Source organism: Austrofundulus limnaeus, unplaced genomic scaffold (assembly GCF_001266775.1).
Source record: "Austrofundulus limnaeus strain Quisiro unplaced genomic scaffold, Austrofundulus_limnaeus-1.0 Scaffold1, whole genome shotgun sequence".
Taxonomy (NCBI): domain Eukaryota; kingdom Metazoa; phylum Chordata; class Actinopteri; order Cyprinodontiformes; family Rivulidae; genus Austrofundulus; species Austrofundulus limnaeus.
The window spans coordinates 3,102,328-3,107,581 of record NW_013952403.1 but is presented as its reverse complement, the minus strand read 5'-3'; the positions used below and the strand labels follow the sequence as shown (position 1 = coordinate 3,107,581).

At 40.2% G+C, this 5,254-nt stretch overlaps 2 long non-coding RNA genes across 5 annotated transcripts in view; one reads left to right on the top strand and one right to left on the bottom strand.

Annotated features, from left to right (window-relative positions):
• The first annotated feature begins 1,296 nt into the window (after positions 1-1,296).
• LOC106515279 (uncharacterized) overlaps positions 1,297-5,254 on the top strand; it is a 41,428-nt gene continuing 37,470 nt past the window's right edge. For 2 of the 4 annotated variants that reach the window (XR_001309986.1, XR_001309981.1), the window contains exons 1-2: positions 1,298-1,712; positions 4,866-4,957. This is a non-coding gene — a long non-coding RNA (uncharacterized LOC106515279). Of the gene's footprint in view, positions 1,713-4,865; positions 4,958-5,254 lie in introns of all 4 variants that reach the window. The other 2 variants (XR_001309987.1, XR_001309985.1) reach the window with 2 other exon arrangements.
• The window catches only part of LOC106515290 (uncharacterized), a 6,673-nt gene continuing 3,397 nt past the window's right edge, over positions 1,979-5,254 (bottom strand). Inside the window, exon 3 of the long non-coding RNA XR_001309989.1 lies at positions 1,979-2,048. This is a non-coding gene — a long non-coding RNA (uncharacterized LOC106515290). The remainder of the gene's footprint in view (positions 2,049-5,254) is intronic.

Sequence of the window (5,254 nt, the reverse complement as noted above, 5' to 3'; positions counted from 1 at the left end):
ATTTTAGTAGTTTAATCAACAGTATTCTTGCCACAATACAACCACACACTATTTTTGGATGATTAATTACTGAAATGCCATTTGAAAACACATTTTGGCTATTTTCAAAGTGGTTTCCTTTGAAATTATAATCTCTACACTGTACTGACTAAATATTTACGTGTTAGATGTCAAAGAAAATTGAGGAAGAAGAGAGAAAAAAGAAAGTAAGAAAATGTCATCAATATGATAATAGATGGCATTTTTTTTATAAAGTAAGGTACRTCTGTGCCTGAACAAGGACAGAAACCGTGTCTAAATATCTCATGAACCCCTGAATGAATTTGAATGAACCTTTCAGGAWTTAATTGTTGTTTTTTCATCTACGTCTGATTAATCTGTGGAAATATTCCAAACTCCACAGCTGATAGACTTTAGTCAACAACATAATGGTTGTAACTCAGCTGATATTGGGCTTAGTCTTATTTTTCCTGGCCTCCCTTAAAAAAGAAATCTGTGACAAGTGAAATGCACTCCTGCAAGGAATGTTAGGTTTTAACATATGAATGTTTTAGGGTTGTCTTCAGGTTTTACAGTAATGAATTTTTTGTTGTTCCACAGAGACTCATTTAAAATCCCCACCAATACTCTGCTCCTCCCCTGCTCTACATAAGGATTTACTGAACACAACGTTTGGACCTGCCTCAGGGAGAACACACACGCAGACATCAGACGTATTAAAGACTTCCCTACAGGCGTCGGCGCTGTGATGTTCTGACATCCAGGCATTACAGGCATCTTAAATRTCCGTATCAATCTGCAGAGCTGTCAGCTCGACAATGACGGAAACAGAACACCATCAGCGGTGTCAGGCGGTATCACTCTCATCGTGTGCAGCGTCGGAGCACGGCTCTCTGCAGGACGTTCCTCTGGTTGTCAGCCAAGCCAGCTGAAACTTTTCATTCTGTCCTGTTGGCATCACATGTATTTATTGTTGACCTTTCTTTAGGCTGAGCTTCCTCCATTTTTATAGTTCCACACAGAAACAGAATATCCCTTTTGAAAATGGATCTGCATTGATTTCATTGTTCTACTTTTTTCTCGTGACTGTGTGTGAGGTGATTGTCTTCTTCCTGCTGCACAGAAAGTATTATACTCTGTCCTCCTGGGACGGAGGATGTTTTGTTTTTTAGCCTCTTTTCACTCCAGCTCTCCCTCTATTTTATTTTAAACACAATAGCCCCTCTCTTCTCTCACCCAGCGTGGCGACCCTTTCAAACGTGTAGCTCCAGGTCAGTTTCCTTGCCAAGTTTTGCAGCCTGCCATGTTGTCTATTCTTCTCAGCTATTTAAAAAATGTTGAATATCAACAATGGCTTTCACTGGTGCATTGTCAACTTTTGTATGAAGCAATCTTGGCTGAATGAGATGGGTCTCAGAGCAGGGAGAGCTCAGCTGCAGCGTGCACCGCCACACCAGTGACTGCCCAGCACTCTCACGCTTCACATTTCTCTGCTGCGCCCAGAGACCCGCTTCGGTTGATGTAGTGCAGCTTGAACGGCCGAGGCTGAAGTCGTCCGGGGGGTGCGGAGACTGGAGGCCTTGGATGTTCTCGCTATCTTTTCTTTTTTTTTTTTTGCTCACAGTCCTGGGCCTGCTGACAGCCAGCTGTTGAAGGTGGGTCCAGCAGAGGGATTGGAAAGCAGCAGCAGCCTTGGGACGAGTGAGAGCTCGGTGAGTGTCCTCAATTTTCTGGTCAGAGTGGGAGGTTCGCAGGAAAGTGAGGAGAGAAATGGGAGGGGGCTTGATCAGGAAGCTTTGTGTTTGCTGAGCTCTGCTCTGTTCACATGCACATAGTTGCACAAGGAGATAACTTTAGTTTTTATGCGGCACCTGTTGAAACTCAAACCAAATAAATTCTTGCTTTTATATATTTTTTAATTTTTTTCACTTATATTGTCAAAAATATTCTGACGTTTCAATTACATCCAAAATCCCTCCACTTCTTAAGGTTTGTCCCGTCTCATATCCACACTGGATGCATCAGTGACTTCATGCAGCGCTGCGTATCTGTGCATGAAGAAAAGGATGAAAGCAGGAATGAGAGCTTGCTTCCAGATAATAGTAGCTTAGGCTCTTTGTCCTGCTGTCAGCCAGGAGAGCAGCAAGGCTGGAAATCTCTCCAATGCACCGCCGACGTCTTGTATGTTTCATTGACATATCAGTCTGTGGGGCAATGAGCCGTTGCTTCTGCACCCCTCGGCACACTCCGGCTCTGGATTTTGTGGATGTGTTTGGTGCATGTGTGTGTCCACACAAATAGGCAAAGGAGGGTCATAAAAAGCAAAAATTAGAAGAGTGTAAATAAAAGTTTTAAATGGACAAAGAGCAGAGAAATGTCATTTAGTTCAGCATATATTAGAGAATTTATGTTGTTTATAGGATATTTTTATGTAGGCAGCAACAAGAAGGAGAAAACGCATTTTAAAATGACAAAAACAACCTTGTGAATATTTTAAAAAAGAGGAAAAAAACATTTTTGCATGAGAGCTGTAATGATTTTAATAAAAGACACTTTCTGATGTTTACTCTTTTTGCAAATAAAAGTAATTTTCAGACTTTTCAAAATATACGAAACTGCTTCTTTCCCCCCCAAAATAAAATAAAAACAGAGCTATTAAAATCCAAACRCCCCAGCTTTTTCTCAGGAGCTGTGTTGTCCTCCGTCTCACCTCCCTGAGCTCAACCGAAAGCAGCAAGGTGACCAAATTCATCTCAGGCCAGCCCATCCATTATCTTGTCAACACAGCCAGCTTTCCACCTTACTGTGCTCTTCTCCCCGTGGACTGGCTTTAATGAAACGTGCAATAATCACCACACTTATCTCGTCATGCTCAAGGTAATTAATATATTTAGAGGGCGATGGCTAACTCTTAATTAAATTAAGCCCCTTTTAATGAGACCTTGACTGGGACTAAATTTATGGCCACTATCTGCTTTATCAAGTGCTTGGCACGCAACAGAGATTAGTCATTTTTGTCCCAAATCACAGCCAGATTGCACATTATGTTACTCGTGATTTATATATCAATTTATGCTTGTTTGTTTCTAATTTAGGATTTAATAAATTACCTCCTATAATTACCCTAACCTAGTTTTTCCCCCTTCTTCTTTAAAGCCCCCCCTTACAGTTTCTGCAATTAAAGCCCACTGCTGCACTGCTGTTACATATTCATTTGGAGGAGAATACAGATAACAACTTGGCGGCATTAATCATATTACAAAATTGGCTGTGTTTAATTAATTACAGTTACACTGCAAATTAATTGTGGATTTTCACAATATTATCTTAAACTAATGAAGGTTTGACAAAAAGATGGTTTCTTTCTTTCTCGTTTTTTTTTAAATGCAGCTAGATTAGGGGGGATCTTAATTATGACTAAAACAAAAGAGAGATGCTTGCATGGCGTGGAGCAAAAAAAAAAAAAAAACGTGACAATTCAGCACTTTCTTCCAAACCAAAAAAAAGGGAAGAAAAAAAGAAAAAACAAGAAAGTTTCCATTGTTTTTGAAGGGAAAAAAATGAACATGGCAATGATTCAGACGATACACGAGGAATAATGAGCGCTGTAATTAGCTGGATGGGCAATAGCAACGCTCAAATGCGATCATCAAATAAAGAGGGGCTGATAATGCCATTCACATGTGGCAGTTTTAAAAGCACCACTAACTTAAACACCTGAACTGACAAGCACCTGCTGCTGGACTTGTCTCTTTTTGTTGTGCACTTCACTGCAGGTATTATTTATAGTGCATCTTATAATTGTGACAAAAAAAACAAAACAAAACAGCAAACGAGCTCTAACGCGATGAATGACGAGTGCCCAGATTAGACTCTCATAAGCTTTAAAACGACTCACTACAGTCCCAGCCAGTGGTTTAGAAGCTAAAAGCACATTTATTTTTGGAAATTTTCTGCCTAATTTAGCTTTAATCGAAATTAGCTTTCAATAGATTTGAGCTTACAATCCAGTCATTTTATTTTCTCATTTAACGCACCATATAGCAAATGTCTGAATATGTTTCCTCTGATCTGCTCAGTAAAGAGCCTAAAAGAATGACATCAAATGCTCAGTGATCACATTAAATACTGTTTCCCCTCCTATTCCCTCCTCTGTGATATCATTTCATTTGCTTCTAGCATCATTAGCCAATAATCACAAGAACAAAAAAAAAAGATGCTTTTTGTCAATTATGGGAAGTGAAGGGTCAGTGAGGATGAGTTTTCACACTGCTGCACATGATTATCTAAAGTGGCCTTGGAGCAGCGAATTAACCCATGCCGTGTGTGTGTGTGCATGAGCGCAATCAAATATGTTTGAAATCCCGAAGAAAAAAAAAACAAAATGATAAGCAGCTTTGAGCCAAAGGTGATGAGGTGAGAAACTATTCCCCTGGCTGAGTGAGACGGAGCGCAGCGTTGGGTGGTCACGCCTTGTCTGCTCATGACAGTGGCGGGTTAAAGAGATTACACCGGGGTCTGTGTCAGCAGCCTTGGCCTCGCACACAAGAACATAATGAGGAAGGACATGCTTGGCTGCTGGAAAAATAAAAGAGGCCTGAAGTCTGAAGCAGCTAACACACTTTTTCCTCTCTCTCTCTCTGCGTTGTTTCAGAAGAAGTCGATAAGTAAGACATTCCTCTGAGTGAGCGTTGGTGAGGGCCATAACACTTGTGAACCACAATCAAAGCACATATAACTCCCTCAGGAGGAAGAAGCTGTGCTCTCCATTAGTCCTGAAGGAAAAGATGTGTGCCGCTTCTGAAAGGAGACAGGAAACAAATCAATGCGTCGCTCCTCTGAGTGTCTGTCTTCTTGTGTTAAAGGTTTGAGCGGCAGTCTTTCCTGTGAATGGATGAACTTTTCACTTCCGACTGGACCCAGAGCTGGGAATGATTACGTGCATCCATCCAAATATGTAAGTTTACCAATCTGCTTGCAGTTTGGGGGCTTTTCAGAGACTTTTAATGAGAAATCCAACATAACTTTTCTGAAAAACCTCTCGAACTTTTTTTAARCATCTGGATTACAAAATAACTGCAGCAGAGACCACAACAAACTGATGCAGAAACATCATCAAGGACCAATAAAACAAGATTAAACTATCACAAAATAATGTATTTAAATGTTTATTTTGCCTTTTTTTAATTTAATTTCCGGTCAAAGTTCCATCTCTCAAATAGCAAAATATGTACTTTTCAACAATAAATAGAAT